This window comes from Sphaeramia orbicularis, chromosome 13, assembly GCF_902148855.1.
Source record: "Sphaeramia orbicularis chromosome 13, fSphaOr1.1, whole genome shotgun sequence".
In the NCBI taxonomy this organism is placed as follows: Eukaryota; Metazoa; Chordata; class Actinopteri; order Kurtiformes; family Apogonidae; genus Sphaeramia; species Sphaeramia orbicularis.
Window position 1 is genome coordinate 48,525,664 of NC_043969.1, and position 22,104 is coordinate 48,547,767.

General features: G+C 34.9%; 1 pseudogene; it reads left to right on the plus strand.

The window, feature by feature from the left end:
• LOC115431044 (RNA-binding protein Musashi homolog 2-like) overlaps positions 1-15,962 on the plus strand; it is a 49,959-nt pseudogene extending 33,997 nt beyond the window's left edge.
• Positions 15,963-22,104: the final 6,142 nt, after the last annotated feature.

Genomic DNA, 22,104 nt, shown 5'->3' on the forward strand with positions numbered 1-22,104 from the left:
TAGTGGCAGTACACCTTTTAGATTCATTAGATACAATGATCAGGAGTGTATTAATAATGAAGTGGGCGGGGTTTATTATGACAGTTATTGGATATGGGTGGGGTTTATGAAACTTGGTGGATGTTTATGATGGTGCTTTTACAGGATATGGGCGGGGTTTATAATGATGCTGTTAATGGATGTGGGTGGGGTTTATAATGACACTGTTAGGGGATGTGGGCGGGGTTTATTATGACGCTGTTAGTGTATGTGGGCGGGGTTTATTATGCCGCTGTAAGTGGATGTGGACGGGGTTTATTATGATGCTGTAAGTGGATGTGGGCGGAGTTTATTATGACACAGTTGATGTGGGCAGGGTTTATTATGACACAGTTACTGAATGTGGGCGGGGTTTATTATGACATTTTTTTCTTAATTTTCTTGGTGTTTTGTTGGTTTTGTTCACTGTTCATTTTTTATTCATTTTTTACCTCTGTCAAGTAGGTTATGTTTTTGTTGGCGCTGGTTTGTTTGTCTGTTTGTCTGTCTGTGTGCAAGATAACTCAAAAAGTTATGGACAGATTTGGATGAAAATTTCAGGAAATGTTGATACTGGCACAAGGAACAAATGATTAAATTTTGATGGTGATCGGGGGGGTGGGGCACTGATCTGCCTTGGCGGAGGTCTGCGCTCTCCGAATGCTTCCAGTGTTGCTAATTTTGTTGATTATGTTGAATATTCGTCCATTTTTTGGTTCATTTTGCAGCTAATTATGACTGTTTTTGTTACTTTTGTTGATTAATGTGTTTGCTTATTTCATTCCATTTTGTCTTTCATCCAGTCTTCATTTTCATTTCACTTTTTTATTGTTTTTATTTTCATGTCCAGATCCGGTTTGTCAGGATCTGGTCGGTTAAACCATGGATTTCCTTCAAGTGTTTAGTTAACTGAAGTTTATTCTCTTCGGTTTCCTTCCTGTACATCCACTCTGATTGGACCAACCCTCATCAATAATACAGTGGTGGTAATAACCAGCTGATTCTGACCCCCTGTCACCGTGGTGATTCGACCACCGCCTGTGATTGGCTCATTCATTATTAAACCACTTCCTTCTTCAGAGTTTCACTGAGACGGGGGTCGGTCTTACTTCAGCTCACACAAAACCCCCGACGACGAACAAACACACAATTTACATGAGTCTGAGGCTGAAGAAACACTCAAACCTGTTCATTCAACCTCAGTAGTGTTGATTTTATCCTCCATTTAGCCTCTTTTTTTTTTTTTTTTTTTTTTTTACTATTTTTTGCTAATTACATTGATTTTGCACTGTCTGTTCATTTTTGAAGGTTATTTTGTTCATTTTGTTTCCTAATTTTGTTCAAAATTGTTCAGTTACTTCATTGTTTTTGTTGCTAATTTTGTTGATTTTGCTCACTATTCGCAAATTTTTTTTAATTTATGTTGTCACCAATTTTGTTCATTTTTATCATTATTCATTCATTGTTGTCCATTTTGTTGCCAATTTTGTTCATTTTGCTCACTATTTGTTCATTTTGTTACTAGTTTTGTTGATCTTATTCACTATCTGTTAATTTGTGTTGGTTATTTTGTTCTATTGTGTTCATTTTGTTTCCTAATTTTGTTCATACTGATCACGATTAATTCTTTTTTTGCTGCTAAATGTATTTGTTTTGTTCCTTTTTTATTCATTTTGTTTCCAATTTCATTATTTTAAATCACCATTCATTTTTGTTGCTAAATGAATTTATTTTGTTCCTTTTTTGTTCATTTTGTTTCCAATTTCATTCATATAGATCACTATTCATTCATTTTTGTTGCTAAATTTATTTATTTTATTCCTTTTTTGTTCATTTTGTTTCCAATTTCATTCATTTAGATGACTATTCATTCATTTTTGTTGCTAAATATATTTATTTTGTTCCTTTATTTGCTCATTTTGTTGCCATTTTTGTTCATTTTGATCACTATTCATGCCTTGTGGTTCATTTTGTTGCTAATTTTGTTGATTTGCTCACTATTTCTTAATTTAGTTGCTTATTTAGAACTTTTTTTGTTCATTTTATTTGCTTCCATTTTGCCCTTCATCATGTTTTCCTTCTCACTGAACCTTTTATTCTTTTACTTTTCATGAACAGACTCTTTGTGATGGAATTTACTTTCATTCAAACATGTATGTGTTTCAGCTGAACTCTAATGCTCTTTCCACATTTTCTGAAACGGATCACAGTTAAAGGACTGACACATGAGTCACTGTGGAAAACTGAAAAAAAAAAAAAATACAGAGATTGTATCGATTGCATCGGTTCCTTGGTCCGTTTTCTTTCCTTTAAGTCGACGTCTCTTCGTCGTTCTGCCTCATGACGCAGGTTTTTCCTCCAGTTTTTGGTCCGAGTATCGATAAGCGTCTTTCAGCGCACCTGCTTCTGATTGTCAAACGCTCTGTTGAAGGTCGAGTGAATGAACAGCGTCGTCGTCCTCTTCCTCCTCAGACGGAGGCTTAAAGTGAACGATTACAGATGCAGTTGTTTCCTGGTTTTCCTTCACCGTGATCTGATTGTCATCTTATTAACTCGTCCACAAAGAGAAAGAGATGGAGGTCAAGAATGATGAAGCATCGAGAGGAAGCAGAGGAGGAAACAAACAAACAGTGTGATGGAAAAAACCCCATAAAAAAACACAACCAGAAGGGAATGACAGAGAAGACACAAGAGAAAAATTATAGAAAACATATACGAAGATGTAAATGATACAATCAGACATCATAATAGTGAACAAAATCCACAAAATTAGCAACAGAATAAACAAATAAAGAACTAAATCAACAAAATTAGCAGCAAAATAAACCAAAAATTAACCAATAGAGGACAAAATTAACAAAATTAGCAACAAATTAACAAAGTAGAACAAAATATTGGACAAAACAAACTAAAAAGTTCAAAATAAGCAACAACAAAAAAAAACAAATAGTGAATAAACTCAGCAAAATTAGCAACGAAAATGTAGATATAAATGATATAGAAGATGCTTGTTTGTTTTGTTGGTTATTTAGTTCTATTTTGTTCATTTTGTTGCTAATTTTGTTGATTTTTTTTCCCATAATTTGTTCAGTTTGTTGCTAATTTATATTCGTTTTGTTCTTCATTCATTTTTATTTTGTTGCAAATTTTTTTTGATTATTTTTCACTATTTGTTCATTTAGTTCATTCTTTTTGTTGCTAATTTTGTTGATTTTTTTTCCCACTATTTGTTCATTTTGTTGCTAATTTTTGTTCATTTTGTTCTCCATTCATTTTTTGGTTATTTTGTTGCTGATTTTGTTGATTTTTTTCACTATTTGATCTTGTTTTTATTATTTTGTTGCTAATTTTGTTGACTTTGTTCATTACTATGTTGCCACTGTAGTGTTATCTGATAAACCATAACAGATTATACAGTTTATATGATCAATAATGATCTGAGAACTCCACAAATCAGATAATGATCAGAATCTTAGTGTGGATGTAAATGGGGTTAATGATGTAAAAAAAAAAAAAAAAAAAGAAAGAAAAAAACAGAAACCATTGAACATGACCTAAAAGAACAGAGGATGACAATAAAACATCTCATCATGACAACGTGAGCAGAAGACGACGACGTTTCAACTGAACTTCTTCCAGTTTTCTGTCTCTAAAACTTATTCACTTTACAAACTGAAGTAAAGATGAGCCATTTGTTCATAGAAACGTGACCTTTTATCTGTTTAAGCCTCTGTCTGGTTCTTAAACCCGGGCTTTTGTGCCTGTTCGACGTCCCTTCTGACTCCGGTATCTGTCTCGACGCCTTCCTTCCTCGGTCCCGGTCGTCGTCTTCCCGTCGGAGAGGATTAACTCCAACCGTTTAAAGCTCACTCTCCTGTCGCAGGACGAGGCTTTGACATTGAAATGAGGCCTCGCTGCCGACGGGAAGGAATTAAAAAGGAGACGAAATGTAAACCTGAAGGCGCCTGAACAATGGAGTGTCTTTAGTGTTTGTTAAAAAGCATCAGACGACGTGTGACCAGGCTCTTCAACCTGTAAAACAGTAGAAGAAGAATCGGTCCAAGGTTCAGAGTCTCATGATGCAGCGAAACGGTTTCACCAGCAGATGTGAAGGTTCTGTTGAAACACATGTCATTTCATCTTAGTTTCATGTTTTGGTTATTTTGTTCTATTTTGTTCATTTTGTTTCCTAATTTTGGTCATTTTGATGACTATTAATTCATTTTTGTTGCTAATGTTTTTTTTTATTCCTTTTTTGTTCATTTCGTTTCCAATTTCATTCATTTAGATCACTATTCATTCAGTTTTGTTGCTAAATGTATGTATTTTGTTCTTTTTTTGTTTATTTCATTTTTTAATTTTTTTCATATTGATCACTGTTCATTCATTTTTGTTGCTAAAGGTATTTATTTTGTTCCTTTTTTGTTCATTTTGTTGCCAATTTTGTTCATTTTGATCACTATTCATTCATTTTTGTTGCTAAATTGATTTATTTTATTCCTTTTTTTGTTCATTTTGTTTCCAATTTCATTCATTTAGATCACTATTCATTTATTTTTGTTGCTAAATGTATTTATTTTGTTCCTGTTTTTGTTCCTTTTGTTGCCAGTTTCATTCATTTAGATCACTATGCATTCATTTTGGGTCGTTATGGGTTAACATTGTTTACTATGTGCTGGCTTTAGTGCCTGGGTCAGACTTTTAAAGATCATGTAAAAATAAACAACTTTTAAATTCTGACCTGAAACAAATTGTAAATAAATAAAAGACTTTTTCTAACATTAAGTGTAAAGTGTGTATAATATTCTCACCTGGAAACCTGAAGGTTGACATAAAACTCATTTTATTGAATTTTTTCCCAGTGTTTCGTTTCCACAAATATAGAAAAGCATCACAGAGACAAACCCCAGACATGTGAATCTGTTGAGTCGACAAACTGCTCGACTGCATTAATCGAGGGCAGAAATTCGCCGGCGTTCATGACGGCACTGAGTCTGTATGGAAATGATTCTCACACTTGGGAGTAAATGGAAGGCGGCGGCTGACAGAAGCAGTCGGCGATGGCCTAATGGGAAACAAACAAATCCAGCCACCGCCTCGTACCGCGAACACTTTGACTGACGACTGCGTTTTCTCATCTGTTCTCGGCTTTTATCCACTTCCACTGCATCAACAAACAAATCCTACCTTTACAACCACTGTTTCTACAGCTTTTCATGAGGTTTTTAGATGAATCAGCGGTTCTAAACGGTGTCAACGCTGCTGTGGTGTTGGTGTCTGAACCATGTCTGTTTCATCTAAACAGAATGAAGGCTGAACACAGTCAGTCATGACTTCACAGGTTTTGTTGGTTTGTTTTTGAAGTCTGAACTCAGATGATTATGATGATGTAAATGACAGTTTGGTTAATTCATCTACATATCGGCCAAATATTGTAAGAATTTTAGTCAAAAAATGATGCAGAAATGCAGAGTTTCCGGTCAAATACAACAACACAAAACATTTTGTGTGGACGGAATCTGCAGAAACCAGAGGAAACTTTGAATTTGGTTGAATTTATGTGAACTTCGTTGAATTTGGTCAAATTTAGTTGAATTTTGTTGAATTTAGTTGAGTTTGGTTGTTTATATTTTATAGATGATAAAATTGTGATTAAGATTATGGAACACAATATGAACTCAGAATAAATTTGGTTAAAAAAATAATGAATGTTGGTGCAATGATATTTATCCCAATATCTATGTTATAAAGCCAAATGGGTGTGTGTGTGTGTGTGTGTGTGTGTGTGTGTGTGTGTGTGTGTGTGTGTGTGTGCGTGCGTGCGTGTGTGTGTGTGTGTCTGGGGCATCACACTAACTCCGTACAGAGCTGACTGCTGCAGTTTGTTGTACTTACGTATTTTTGGTCAATGAGCAGACTAGTGAAAACGGTAAACTGATAGGATCAGTATTTTGGCAGATATTAGCAATTTTGGAATACAGCAGCCTTACAATCACGTTGCTATGGCCAGAACGCTTTGGTGGTGACTGCTGGACAAGTGTGGTACAGCATGCACAAATACACAACAGCATAAAAACTACCACATGTAGAACCTGTGGATCCACACGGGTCAACACACTAGTAAAACTGTATTCTGACATTGGTCTTTGTTGTTTTGTATTCATTTGGCCCTGTGATGAACTGGAGACATGTTCAGGGTGGAACATGTCCAGGGTGAACCCGGCCTTCACCCATAAGTAGCTGGGATAGGCTCCAGCGACCCTAATGAGGATAAAGCAGGTTCAGATATTGAATGTTTTGTATCCCAGACCCCTGTTGGAAAAGAAACACCTGAATCCAACGTGTCCACAAACTTTTGTCCACATAGTGGGTGCAAGTCGGTGTCCTCTAAACATGTGGAAATCCAACTAACCTGTGTGAGTCTGTGTTAATAAGTGTGACGTTCCATTCCAGCTCCTGGATAATTGCTACCAGCACCTATTACACACCTCAGATTGGAAATTGCATGTTGTCATTGAGAGGACAGGTGGAAAATAACAGCTGACATCAAAATAAATTAGAGGAGAAGGAGGAAAATATAGTTCCTTTACTCCGGTCGACACGAGGGAGGAGGATCTGCCTCAAATGGATACGAAGCTTTTAGAAAAAACCTTCAACCTCTGGAGGTTTTTCTGCTTCTGTTTGACAGACTGAGTTCATGAGTTAAAGCAGGGCTGTCCAACATGTGGCCCGGGGGCCAAAACTGGCCCGTCAAAGGGTCCAGTCCGGTCCATGGGATGAATTTACAAAGTACAAAAATGACACTGAAGATATTAACAGTTAATAGTGTTGAACTGGTTTTAGTTCAGGTTCCACATTCAGACGAATATGATCTACAGATAAATAATAGAATAATAACATGTAAATGATGACTGCAAATTTACTTCTTGGTTTAATGTGAAAAAAAAAAAAATCATTAGACTTTAAAGCTGCAGGAGACTTTCATAACCAATTTTTCATCAAATCTGTCAAACCTCAGTCATATCCTTAGAATCACGAATCTGTTAGTCTGTCTGTCATTACTCACCTGAATCTCTACCCTCACAGTGAACAGTTTCTTAGTATCATCCACCAGAAACAAACCATATGTTTACAAACTGAGCTGGGAAGTGACTCGGGCATCTTTAAAATGTTGTTGCGACATGCATTGTGGGAAAGGGAGGTTCGTGCAGCCACCTGACAGTGGCAGTGCAACCATATGATATTATATGGATGAAACAAACATGACGTGGAAATGGCTGAAATGCGGAAACGGCTGGAGGAACATGCATAAAGGGAAGGGAGCTCCTGCCGTTTCCGCATCATGTCTGTTCCAGCTGCTGCTGCCAGGCAGCTGCGTGAGCCTTCGTTTCCCACAATGTACGTCACAACAAAATTCCGAAGATGCCCCAGTTCCCTCTGTTTGTAAACATGTTTGTTTCTGGTGGACGGCACTCAGAAACTGTTCACTGTGATGCAAGAGATTCAGGTGAGTAATGACAGACAGACTAACAGACTCATGACACTGAGGACATGACTGAGGTTTGACAGATTTGATGAAAAATTGGTCATGAAAGTCTCCTGCACCTTTAAATAATGACAACTCCAATTTTTTTTAGAATTTTGACCAAGTGTCTTCTACTCTTTTCTTCCTTTGTCGTCTTTCGCTCTTCTTCTCTTCTACAGGTTTTGGATTTGTGACGTTTGAAGTGGAGGCTGTGGTGGAAAAGGTCTGTGGGATCCATTTTCATGAAATCAATAATAAAATGGTGAGTGTCAAACATTGATCATTTACAACAAACTGAATGTCAAATTTAAAGTCTGTGTAAAGCATATAACATTAAATATCTAACGTATAAAACATATAGAATTAGATTTAAAATTATGATATGAGAAATATTAATATTAAAATGACAAAATGATCAAAATACTGAATAAATAAAATGAAAAGATCATGAATGATTAATAAAATGAAGAAATGTGATCAAAATAACGAATAAAATAAAAGAATATGATCATAAATACTAAAATTAACAAAGATGATCCTGAACCTAAACCTAAACCTGAACCTGAACCCTGGGTTTGTGACTGATGACATCAGTAAACCAGGAGGTGTCGTCCCCCACCCCCCCACCCCAGGACTTGTCTTTCATTTGGTTTCATCTCTCCTCACAGGCTTATTGCTTTCTGTTGCTTTATGTGGACTATTAGGTCCAGTTATGGAGCCATAAAACCCAGTTAGAGTCCGGATCGTCCTCGTCCTGATGCCTTTCATCACGTCGCATTCTCTGAAAACCACAGATCACATCATCTGAAGCAGGAAAAATGGCTGTAATAACCTCTGTAGGCTGGACGTAGTCACACCGAGACAACAGCTAGTTGTGGGGGGGGGTTTAATGGAGGTTATGTTCTACTGGGGAGGGGGGGTTTTGGGCTGTGTTCTACCGCCACCTGCTGCCTGTTTCTGGAAACAACAATCACACCATCACCAAGTATGTTTACATGTCCTCAGTAATGAAATAATCAACGCAAAGAAGATGATGATGATCTTTAGTAATAATAAAATGAAGAAACAGGATCATAAATGATAATAAAATGAAAAAACCATCATACAAAATCAATGAAGTAAAGAAAGATGCTAAAAATATTCAATAAAATAAAGAAATATGATCAAAAATAACCACACAGATAGTCAAAATAAGCAATAAACTGAAACAATGATGAAAATAGTCAGTAAAATGAAGACAGATACTCAAAATAATCAGCAAAATGAACGAAATAAATAAAATATTGAACAAAATGAAAGAATGTGTTTAACATAATCAATAAAATGAAGAAATATGATCAAAAATAACCACACAGATGGTCAAAAATAATCAAATACAATGAATAATGATAAATAATCGGTAAAATGAAGACAGATAATCAAAATAATCAATAAATGAAATGAATAAATAAAATAATGAATAAAATGATGGACTGTGTTCAAAATAATCACATAAAAGGATGAAATGTGATAAAAACAACCACACAGATGGTCAAAATAATTAATAAACTGAATAAAATGATGAAAATAATTGGTAAAATGAAGACAGATCATCAAAATAATCAACAAAATGAACGAACAATCAAAATAATAAATAAAATGAAGGAATGTGTTGAAAATAATCAATAAAATGAAGAAATATGATCAAAAATAATGACACAGATGGTCAAAAATAATCAATACAATGAAAAATAAGATGAAATCATTGGTAAAGGAACAAAGATATCAAAATAATCAATACAGTGGACAAAGATGATCAAGATAATCCATAAAGATGAAGATGATCAATATAGTGCATAAGATAAAATAGCTACAAATTTGACAAAGTAAACAGAAAATAAGAAAAATTATGAAATAAGCAACAAAATTAGCAAATGGACAAAAAACAGTTAAACTAGTCAATAAAATTAGCATAAATGTATAATAAAATAATTTTAAAAAATCTATAAATGAGGTAACAATTGATCAAAATAAACAAACAAACAAATCAAGCACAAAATAAACCAAATCAAACATAAAACAAACTGGACTAAAACACACACTGTCTGATGTGAATCTTTTGTTCGATCAGTGTTTATATTTTTGTTTCATTCCATCAAACGTTAATGTTTTCTGGGGGTTGACTTGAGCCCGATGTTGAACTGGTCCTATTTTCTTCTGAATTCCTCCACAGGTGGAATGTAAAAAGGCTCAGCCAAGGAGGTGATGTTCCCCCGGGGTCCAGGGGTCGGCCCCGGGCCCCGCCCTACGCCGTGGACGCCTTCATGCTGGGAATGGGCATGCTCAGTAGGTCTGAAGGTGGCGGTGGGCGGCGCTCGACCTTTAACTGTGTGACGAACAGGAACGATCCAGAGAGTCCAAACCCTGAAACCAAACGGGAAAACTGAAACTGAAACTGAAACAGCGTTCAACATGGTCATAAATTCAACAGAACAGACTCATGATGCATGTGTTTTTATTTTCATGTGACGCTGAAACACTAAAGTGTCGCACAATCACACTGATCACATGTGTCTTTAAAATACCCCCTGGGGATGAAGTTGAATTGAATTGAATTAAATTGAGCTGAAACTGATCTGAATTACCATTTAATTGCTTAACTGAAATTGCACTGAACTGAACTGAACTGAACTGAATTTGAATTTAATCTAATTTAATTTAATTGATTTGAATTGAATTGAATTTCACTGAATTGATTTGAAATACAATGTAATCGAATTGACCTGAGCTGAAATTGAATTGAAGTGAATTGAACAGAATGGGACTGGACCAAATTGAATTGAATTGAATTAACTTAATTTGAACCAAATTGAGGTGAACTTAACTGAATTTAATTAAATTAATTTAAACTGCAGTTTACTCAAATTGAACTGAATTTGAATTGAACTGAATTGACTGGAATTACACTTTAATCAAATTGAATTGAACTGAAACTGAATTGAACAGAACAGAACTGGATTGGACTTAGCTGAATTAAATTAATTTGAATCGCAGTTTACTCAAATTCAGCTGAAATTGAATTGAACTGAACTGGACTGGACTGGACTGGACTGGACTGGACTGGACTTAGCTGAATTGAACTGATCCCGTTGTAAACACTGATTGATGGTCGTTGTCCTTCTGTCTCCGTCCTTCAGGTTGTCCTAATATCGTTGCGACGTACAGCAGAGGATACGCTGGATTTAGTCCGAACTACAGCTACCAGTTCACAGGTGAGATGTACGGAACTGAACGGATGGATGGAATGACATAACAAACATCTTCAACAAAATAACATAAATTTATTTTTGATAAAAATGCAGCCTTGACTCAGGATAGTTGACAGTTGATTGAATTTGACAGAACTTTTTCACCCCCCAAAACAATAAAAACATCTTTTAAAAGTTATGAAGAAATGGAATTTACTCCAAATTATTTAAAGAGCATCATATGAATGAGGATCATTAGACAGAGGTGGGTTGAATCTGAAGGGAAACTGATCATGTTCTCAAACTGCAATGATGTTTTCAGTTCTCAAAATGTGATTTATGAAGTTACACGGTGAGAAATATGGAAACTGTTGACTGGAAAATTAAAGAATATTTAGTAAAATAAAATTTTAAAAAATCAAAGTAATGAATAAATTGAAGAAAGGTTATCAAAAATAATTGATAAGATGAAGAAAGGTGATTAAAATAATCAATTAAAAGAACAAAAATAATCAATAAAATGAACAAGGGTTATCAGGAAAACTTAATACAATTTAAAAAGGTCAAGAATCAATAAATAGCAACAAATTTGACAAAATTAATAGGTAAGTCAACAAAAAGAACAACATTTAAGAAAATTATTAATAAAGGAACAATAAATAAACCATATAAGTCAAAATGAATTGAATTGAATTGAACTGAACTGAACTGAATTGAATTGAATTGAATTGGAAAAAAAATGGTTGGAGTTGGATTGTGGTTTAATAATGGACGTCTATATAAAGAACATAATATTTTTAAAATTGCATTTATTTTTTTTATCTTAAGAACTTTCAGGTTGTTCATATTTGTTCATGTCATTCACATTTTTTGTGAAATGACAATTTGTAAATGTAAATATTTTCATTATGCAATTTTACATTTTTGCGCTAAAAGAGACTGAATTAGGTCGAATGTGAAACCTGAACTAAACTGAGTTTAACATCCATCCAATACTTTTGATCAGCAGAATCATATTAAAATACAGAAAACAGATATGAACTTTTCCGATTATAAAACAGACCGTGGATCTCAGTGTCGTCTACAGCTGCAAATATTGAACACAATCAACAAAATGAATGCTTTCATAGATAGATAGAGCACTTTTATCTTCATTCAGCAAAATTACATCCGAGATGCACTGCAGAATGAAATTTTGATGCAGGGTCAACACTAAAAAAACACTTAGAATAAAATAAGTTATAAAATACTGATGAGGTAGTCCTAAATAATAACTCTAAAACAGATAGAATAATAAATATATACTAACATTGCACACATAAGTAAAAGGTTATTGCACATTCATTCATGTTCTGTTGGTGATGATTTCCCAGGATTCCCAGCGACAGCGTACGGACCAGTGGCAGCGGCAGTAGCAGCAGCTCGTAGTTCAGGTAGGGGGCGCTGTAGAAGAGATGACATTCATGAATATCTGTGCAGTAGTTTTAGTGTAATCCTGCGACAGTCATGATATCAGCCTTTCTTAACCATCATTTCCTTATTTTGTGTTACTGTTTCTACTCTTGAAGAATTATTGTAGTTTAAATTTTTAATTTTTAATCTTTTACCTGCTCGATCCCCAGTTTTTTGGTCATATAAAGATTAAAATCATCAGATTTCAATGCTACACCTCCAAAAAACTATATGAATTTTGCTTTATCTTTATGTAAAGCTAGTCTGCAGAACACCTTGAAGATTGTTAAAAGAACTTTTTTTTTTTATTACAGATAAATCAGTTGAATCAACACAATATAGCAGAGTATCATCTGCATATAGACCAATGTAATGAAACCAGTGGTGAAAAGAACTGGATCTAGAATAGAGCCCTGTGGGACGCCTTTGCCTACCAATACACTTCCAAAAGGTGTTTTCCCAAGTTTACAGATTGTTGACAAGTAATTTTAGTACTAATTATGATTTATTTATTTATTTGGTTGTTTTGGGAGTGCTTTTGTTTGTTTGTTTTAAACCACTCATTAATGGAGGGAAAACATTCTTATCACACAATGTTATGTCCACTTTTTAACCGAAGACATGAAAAAATAAGACCCATAATGATTTTTACTGAAACTAAAATATACAGAACATTCTGGAAGAGTGAGGTTTATTATATAATCATTTATTAGTTTGACAACATCAGAGTCTGCCCTATCTACTGTTTGAAACTCTTCATTCTGACCCGATCACCACTGAACCAGTCATTGTTTTGTTTTAAATACATGACAGTTTCTACAATAAAACCTTTTTGAAAACACACTTGATATAACTTGTTAGGAAGTTTAGATACTTCACAATTGAGTCTTTATATTAATCTTCTAGTATTCCTGAACACTAAAACATGATTAGAGAGCGATTACAAGAAGCACAAATGAAAAAAAAAAAGGAATAAATGGACTGATTCCAGAACCCGGAAATGGTGGAAGGACTGAATAATATGAATGTAGTGTTGTGTGGTGTACCTAAGCAAGGTTTGTTGGTTTTTTGTTGTTTTAGCAACTGTGTGTTTATACAATTTCAGTAAAAATGTAAGTGAACAAAAAAAAAAACATGATTAGAGAAAGAATCACCTGGATAGCGATCACAGCTAATGGGACTAATGTAGTTCAGGTTGTATTTTATCCACATAAAATAAAGGAAATGTTCTAAACTTACAGGTTATTAATACCGTTCAAATGAGGTGTCACTGATTAATTTTGTCCTTGTGGTTCTTTAGTTATAAGCTTTGAAATGTGGTCAATAGGTGAAAATTAACACACATTAAGTAGAAGGACCACACTCAGCATTAACTATTCACTAAATAAATGATCTGGTCTTTTTCACATTCAGCTTAAACATGTAAACTCTCCTTTATTTTGACTCAAACAGACTAAATGTACTAAAATATTTGCAGACTAAACTTTAAAACTGTTGTTCAGGATCAACCTGAGTTCTGATCCAAACAGTAAACAGCAGCGGTGTCCGCCCCCTCCCCTCTGGTTCTACCCAGGATTCTCTGATTACGGCGTGTATTTTTCGGCTGTGGGCGGGCCTGATGTTCGGGGCGGAGCCTCCTACTCCCTGGCGGACTACGCCACCCTGGGACCCCAGACGGCGGCTCCCGTCCTACCCAGCGAGCAGCCCGGCTCGGCCTGTACGTCACCCTCCTCGGTCCAGCACCTGCCCAGCCCGGACCCCTTTAAGAGCCCAGGTGTGTTCTTTTTGGTGCTGCCTCTTGTGGCTGTCAGTGGTATTTCAGCTTTCAGTTACTGCTGCACAGGATTTATTTTGGAAATTGTGATATCTACATAAAATGAAGCAGCAGTATTAGGAGAGTAAAGTTGTTGTGAAGTGATTTCACAATTTAGCTAAAAATATGACTTTTATGTAATTATGTTATGAGGCTAACGATATGAAAGTTCTTCCAATCAGGAATGAATCACGACCTTCATTTAACTGAATGAGAAAATGCTTCATGCAGTAGAAACCAGCAGAACAGGTTATGATTTATCCACTTTATAGTCTTATGTGTGAACTTTTACTGTAAATGTGACTGAAACCTTGATGGAACACCTGATCACACAGTCAGACGTGGTTTTTGATCGTCTGTCTCCACGTTGGACCAGGTTCAAGGGCTGATTTAATCCACCTGGTCTTCGGCCCTTCAGGTTCCAACCCTTCGCGACCCGGGTGTGTTTTCCTGGACCCGGTAGTCCTGGTCCTGTAGCTGAACTCTACGGACCGACCGGTCAGGACTTCGGCGGTGGGACCCTACATCAGCACCAACAGCCTCAGCCTGGCTCCGCCTTCAGCCCACAGCAATCGCCGTGAGTAACGCCCCCTTCCATCCAACCTCCGTAACATCACCTCCATCGGACTGAAAAAAATCACATTTTACTTTGGCACATGACAGTTTAGTTTTGCACCGCTGTTTGATCCTGTTGGTCCGGATTTTCTACCAGTTCTTTTAGTTTTTTTAGTAAGTGGAATGTTGGTATCAGTTGTCGTCCCTAAACAATTTTTCAAGATCTTCTTCTCTGAAATAGTCCTATCACAATGACTTGATCAAAGAATTGGGAAAATATTGATTTTTGAATTTTATGAATTTTCGACATTTTAAAAATTCCCATTGGTTATAATGGGACATATTTCAAAGTGCTATAACTTCAAAACAGTTGAAGATATTGGATATAATTACTATTGGTAATTGGAAAGGAAGTCACATATGGGCTTGATTTGGTGTCATGACCTTTGACCTTGACTGACCTTGAAAGGTCAAACAAGTGTCAATTAAAGTTTTTAAATAGCCGTTGGACTTTTATTCTATCTAATTTATTATGTTTGTGTGTTTACCTGTTGTATTTTATTCTATCTATCTATCTATCTATCTATTCTATCTAGCTATCTATCTGTTTCTTTCTTTCTTTCTTTCTTTCTATCCATCTCTCTCTCCCTCTCTCTCTCTCTCCCTCTCTCTCTCTCCAACCCTCTCTCTCTCTCTCCCTCTCTCTCTCTCCCTCTCCTCTCTCTCTCCCTCTCCCTCTCTCTCTCTCTCTCTCCTCGCCCTCTCCTCCCCTCTCTCCTCTCTCTCTCCCTCTCTACTCCCTCTGTCTTCTGGGTGCAGGTGATGCCGTCCATGAACCACTACAGTGTCCACATGGTGAGTCCAGTGTGGGGGGGCAGCTGATGACATCTTGCTGGCTTTAAAGCTGACCCGCCTCGTCCAGCGTTGCCGTGACAACAGATCAGCACATTTCACTTACATATGTTTTATTTCTCTGTATGTGCACTGCTGTTAGCGAGTACTGACTGACTTTGGAGATGGAAGGGTTTTTAGGTTGTGTTCAGTTCTGATCAGTGGGGGGGGTAAATGTGTACAGTGTTGGTTTGTAGTCGGTTTGGTCGCACACCTGCTGGTAACAGCCTCACCTTTAAGTGTCTGACGACTGGAAGCCAAATGACCTCGATTACTCCGTGATTGATTTAATGTAGATCTGTTTATTGGCATTTCAGGTTGTTTTTTTTTTATCTTTATCACTGATCCATCACATTCTGCTGTTTGATCTTGGACCCAGGGCGGTCAGTCGTGTATCACTGAACATATGTTACGAACAAACCAGACTATCGAGAATAATCCAACTCTGGTCCGTTTAAGCTCTGGGGTTAACCTCCTGAGACCCAGCGATGCATTTTTGCCTCTACAGGGGACAAAGGTTTCACAGCTGTACTTAGAAAAAAAAATCCTGTCCACTCAAAAGGACATTCCATTAAAAAAATAAATAGAAATAAAATTGTTTCTGAAAACTGTTGCATTATGTTTTTTCAATCAAGACAATATTCATGTAACAAAAGCCAAAACATTTACTTTCCTGGGTCGCATGGAACGTTAAAGCGACCAGAAGGTTCATTTATGCTCTACATTAGACACTCACACATAAACGCTCAGCGCTGTTCGTTGTCTTATATGTTCATTTCATCTGGAATTTTTGTCAGTTTCCTAGAAGTTTATGGATACGAACCAATGGAGAACACGTTTGCAGTCCACTGAGAACCACAGGGGCGGTTGAGATTTGGGCCTGAAATTCCAGCCTAAAATGGCAGCTCTGTTTGAATAGAAAACATTCAAACTCCGCCCCTTATGATGCACGCTAAAAACACACGGCCGTACTGCTCAGACACATTTGGGTTTTTTCTGTTTTTATGTGATTGAAACCTCATTATTTTATACAAAGTCATGTGACCAGATGCTTCTTGTCTTAAAACAACACTGATAATAATAATAATAATAGAATAATAAATATATAATAATAATAAAACTTACACTGGTCTACCAGTAAAATACTTCCAGAATAAAAGTAGTGAAATTTTCCCACATTGTGGACTCACTGGTAACATAAATCCAGTCCTAATGCTGATTGGCTGAAGTTTAACAGCTACAGTTTTGGGTCAAAATGTGAAATTCGAGAATTAACTAGAGAATGAGTTTAACTCCAAAAGAAAATTAGTGTCAGAGCTACCAGATCTACTTCAAAACACTGTCTGCACATAACAATATATTCACTTTACAGGTTCTATCAGTAGAACATTTATAAATCTATTGGATAAATGGACAAAAACCAACATAGACTGTACGTGTAATAACACTTTATCATTTACCTGGAAAACATCAGCAAACCAGCACTTTGGTCATTTATTTTGCAATTAATCTTATTAAAATACGTAACATTTAGCACATTTAATATCTGAGGCAAATAATTAAACAAAAATTGTCAACCAGTGAAATTCTTCTTTTTCTTATTATTATTTTATTATTATTATGTATATTATTATATTATTATCTATTATTATTATGATAACATCCACTCAGTAGCCTTTGGTTCCCACCATTCGTACCCGTTTTTTTGGCAATAGAGGACGACCATATCTCCACAGTCCTGTTTTCTACATGTTTACTGTGTTGGAGTGTGAAGCAACTTTTAATAACATATGATTTTTAATAGTGTGTAATAGTATCTGGTCTGAGAAATTCAGATATTTATTATATGACAAAAGTAATGTGGACCTGTTGAATTCAGGTGGTTTCTTTTCTACCAGGGGTCTGGGAGACAAAACAAAAAAATCGTCCTCAGTGACTGTGATGAAAGTGATGGTCAGGTGTGGTAGAAAATTATTATTTACAGTCAGAGCATAAAAAATACTTCAGAAATTTAGGGGTAGAACCTTTAAAATCATAGTCATGGATTAAAAAAAAAAAAAATCAATGTTGAATAAATGAAATCAAAACCATCTCTGAGTCATTTTGGAAACAAAGACAACAATTTAAACCAAACAACCAATGCAACGATATTTATCCCTTAATATAAATCTATATCTGACATTAGTCAGATTAATTTTGTATCCCAGACCCCTGTTAGAAAAGAAACACCTGGATTTAACATGTCCACATACTTTTGTCCATATAATGTACTTGCCTGGTGGTAAATGGAGACCATTCGTCAAAACACTTAAGAAAAATATCATAGTTACAACATTGACGCTGTTTTCCTTTCTCAATACCAGCATTTGTGGATATAATGAGCTTCAGAACAGCTGAGTCCGGTTTCCTCCTGGTTCTGGAGCTCAGTAGCATGAAAACGAACCCAAAGCACATGTTGGAAAAACAAGAAGTACAGACAATATTTGAAGGTGTGCTATGTTTCCACGTGCCTCATTACCTCAGCTCTGTGTGTTTTTAATGACGACCGTTTGGTTTGTTTCACTGTGATCGATGTTCGACTCAGCACGTGGAGCGACGACGTCATAACATGAACAAATGTCTAAATAAATGCCAACGTGTGAAATATTAGTCATTATTAATGTGAATTTTTGCGTATTTTCAGACATGTTATTCAGATCCAAAATGTGAAAAAGAAATAATAATCTGAAGTAATAACATGAGGTTTAAGGGTACAATATGTAAAATTTCAGCATAAAAATCTACAAAATCTGGGCCTGTTTGCATGAAATCCAATATTTACAAAATATACTAATCCAGATAAATCCTTAATTCATTTGCATTATTTACCCTTTAATAAAACTGTTTAACACACCACCTGCAGTGGTTTATAATGTAACTAAACAGGACGTTCAAATTAATCCTGCTTAAATAAAGGTTAAGTAAAAAACATCAAACTGCATCATGTACATATAACAATTACATTTTGATGATTATCTTCATTAACCACATAATCACCATAAATGGTTAAATAAAGGTAATAGATAAATACATTTCCATGTTGCCTGAGCAGATGGTACAAAACATATGTTCTATTTATTTATGTATTTATTTATTTATTTAACAGTGTTGTTATTATTAACCTGTTCATGGTCTGGTTTAGAGACACGAGTCAGAAACATGATTAAACATTTATTTATTCATATCTAATCCAACAATGGTCTTCTCACTGGTTTAGATATTTAAAAAAATATATAGAAAATACGCAACAAAATGGACAAAAACGAATGATAATAAATAAATTGAGAAAAAAAGTTTTGATATATTTCTTAATTTAGAACAATAGAGAAAAACAGGCAACAACATGAACACAAACAAATAAGATAAGAAATGACCAAAAATGAACAAAAATAAATACGAAAATTGAAAACATTTGATATATTTTGTAATTTAGGAAAAATTAAGAACGCTATAGAAAGTAGGCAACAAAATGAACAAAAGCTAAAATAAATTAAATGAACAAATCAAATGAGAAAATTTTATGTATTTATTTATATATATATATTTCTTAATTTAATATTGGAGAATAAAGAATAACGGAGGAAACGGGCAACAACATGAACACAAACAAAATAATAAATGAACAAAAATGAATACAAAAATTGAATATATCTTCTATATTCCTTAATTTAAGAAAACAAATAACAGCGGAGAAAATGGGCAACAAAATGAACAAAAACAGCTAACATAATCAGTAAAATGAACAAAATGAATGAAAACAGTAATAACACATTTATTAATGTCTAAACCAAAGTGTCTGATGTGGATCTGGTAAATCGTGGTTCTCTTCATGTTGGCGTCGTCAGTCGATCATTACTTCACACAGAACACGTCGAATCATACATTATATCAACAAACACAAAACACGACAGTATCTAACTGAATGTAAATAGTCTGTTTTTCTTTAAGCGTTTATGGACTGAAGGACGTGTACTTTTTCCCTTTTGTGGATTTTACTGATTGCTTTTACAAACCTGTGAAGTTGAACGCTGGAATGTTTCTAAAACTTCACGGAATGATGAAATAATGTGAAAAAAAGAAAAGAAAACCTATGTTCTTTGCATTTTGAAGGCAGTTTGTATGAATTTAGTGGTTGTTAATGGTTCTGTGAATATATCGACAATAATATGATGTTCTGTATAATGTTCATTCGCCTTCAGTTCATCTTCAGTAACATGTGAAAAACTAACTAGTCTTTGGTAAAAGTGTAGTGGTTTAACCGTTAACTATCATCCGTTTCCATAGTAACTAGTGAATCATAATGAACCTGAACTCATTAGGGAAGAACTTTTTCACGTCCATTTTGGAGAAAAAAAAAAAGTCACTGTTATGTTTTTGTCATCAAACCAAACGGTTGAAGGTTTAACAAACTGAACTGAACTCAGTTTTCTTATAATTATAATAGGACTGTACGGTTTATTCCATTTATACTGGTGTGGTTAAAATATACACATGTAAGCTTTCCACATGTATGTTCACACACGTCAATACTGCGCACATGAGGGTTAGGGTTAGATGAACCGATGATCTAGGGTTAGGGTTAGGTTTATGAACCGGGGATCTAGGGGTAAGGGTTAGGGTTAGGGCTTGGGGGGTAGGGTTAGGGTTTTGTGAACCGGAGATCTTGTGTAAATTGACACAACGATCAAATGGCGTTGATACAATGTGAAAGGTTGAAAATGTGTACATATAACACAACAAATGTCATAAGAACTGATGTGACAACAACACGATTTCATGAGCTCAGTTTGGTTTATTCTGTTTATGTCAGTGTTTTATTGATCATCGATCGTTCGTCAGTTTGTCTGATCTTTTTTACATCAGTGGTTTGACTCGGATTTAGTCACTGGTTGGTTTTTGGTTTTTACCTTTTGTGTTTTTGAGGATTTGTCTGGTTTTGACCTCCTCCTCCTCCTCCTGTTCATCCTCTTCCTCCTCCTCCTCCCTCCCTCCTCCTCCTCCTCCCTCCTCCTCCTCCTCCTCTTCCTCTCCTCTCCTCCTCCTCCTCCTTCTTCTCCTTTTTCTCCTCCGTCTTCTCCCTCTTCCTCCACCTCCTCCTCCTCCTACAGTTTGACTGTTTCATCACAATAACTTTAATCCATAGTTGTTCTATTTACAGATTTTACAGCCGTATGATGTTAAATTATATGTTTATTTCCTTTTTTTTTTTTTTTTTTTTTTTAGTTTCTTTTTCTGTTTTACAGCCGTTACTTCAGCTGTAGTTTTGATCAGTTTCAGTCTTTTTGGTAACATGGGGGAGTTTATCAGTGAAACTAATGTGTAATATTCAATAGATTTTCAGATACATTATAAAAAGATGCATCTTCTTTTTTTCACATCCGTCTAAAACACCAGGATGAAAATGAGATCAGTGAGGAGACGGTGAAAAGTGAAAAAGTTCATCTCATGTTAGATTTAAACAGATTTACTGAACATTTAATGAATCTTTGGATGTTTGTGTCTTTAATAAATCTGCACATTTTACATTTACGTAAATACATTTTTTAAGAAAATAAAAAAAACAATCTTTAATAAGTAAATATTATTAAATTAAACAATGAAAATATTATTGAAATTGTAAAATAACTGAAACCAGTAACTTTAAAATTAATGAAATTAATGTTGTCTTTTTTCATTTTCCATTTTTTTGTGCCATTTGAGATTTTTTCTGCTAAAATTTGTTCAAATTTAATGATTTTAATGTTTAATTCAATGTCATATTTGTGATTTATCCTGTTTTATTAAACTCTCAGTTATTCTTTAATGTAACACACAATATATTTATATAACTATACTTAAGGTTTTTGAGAAATCGATAACATTATTTCTTTTTTTATATATATATATTAATTGTAATGTTTTTTCTGTGTTAAACATGTGTCTCTTGCAAATGGATCTCTGTGTTTTAATGAGACTAACCTGGATAAATTAAACAAAATTATACATAATAATAAAATAAAAATGATTGAAAACCATTGAAGCAAATGAAACTAAATGTTACTGATACATTCCAGGAAATATTTAACAAATCTGACTGTATCTGTCTTTTTTATATCCAAGGAAAAAACAGCATGAATGAATAAAATGATGAAGAAATTTAACAAAAAATGAAGAAAATCATCTGAAAAAGACCAAAGTGAAGAGTAATATCTACAGACGTGTTGAATAAAAGTTGATTTTTGTGAAATATTTGTTAAATCTGACTAAATGTGACATTTTCAGACCTGTTTTTATTGCTTTTCAGGATTTATTTTGTGGTTTTCTTTCCATATTTGATTCAGTTTTCCAAGTGTAAATGACATTATTGTTGATATTTGGTTTGTTTGTGCAGCTGAATAACTGTGGGTTTGTTCTGGTTGTTTTTGTTTCTTTGGAGTGTTTTTTCCTTCCTCTTTTCATGTAAATGTCCTTTGAGAGCTGAGACTGAATGGACTGACTGTTTGAAAGCATCTTTCAGGTCTTCTATGGCTTATTCCTCAAGCCTCTTATGAAATACACATGGATGTGTAAAGTCTAATTTTATATTTGTATTTTCAGATGATGAA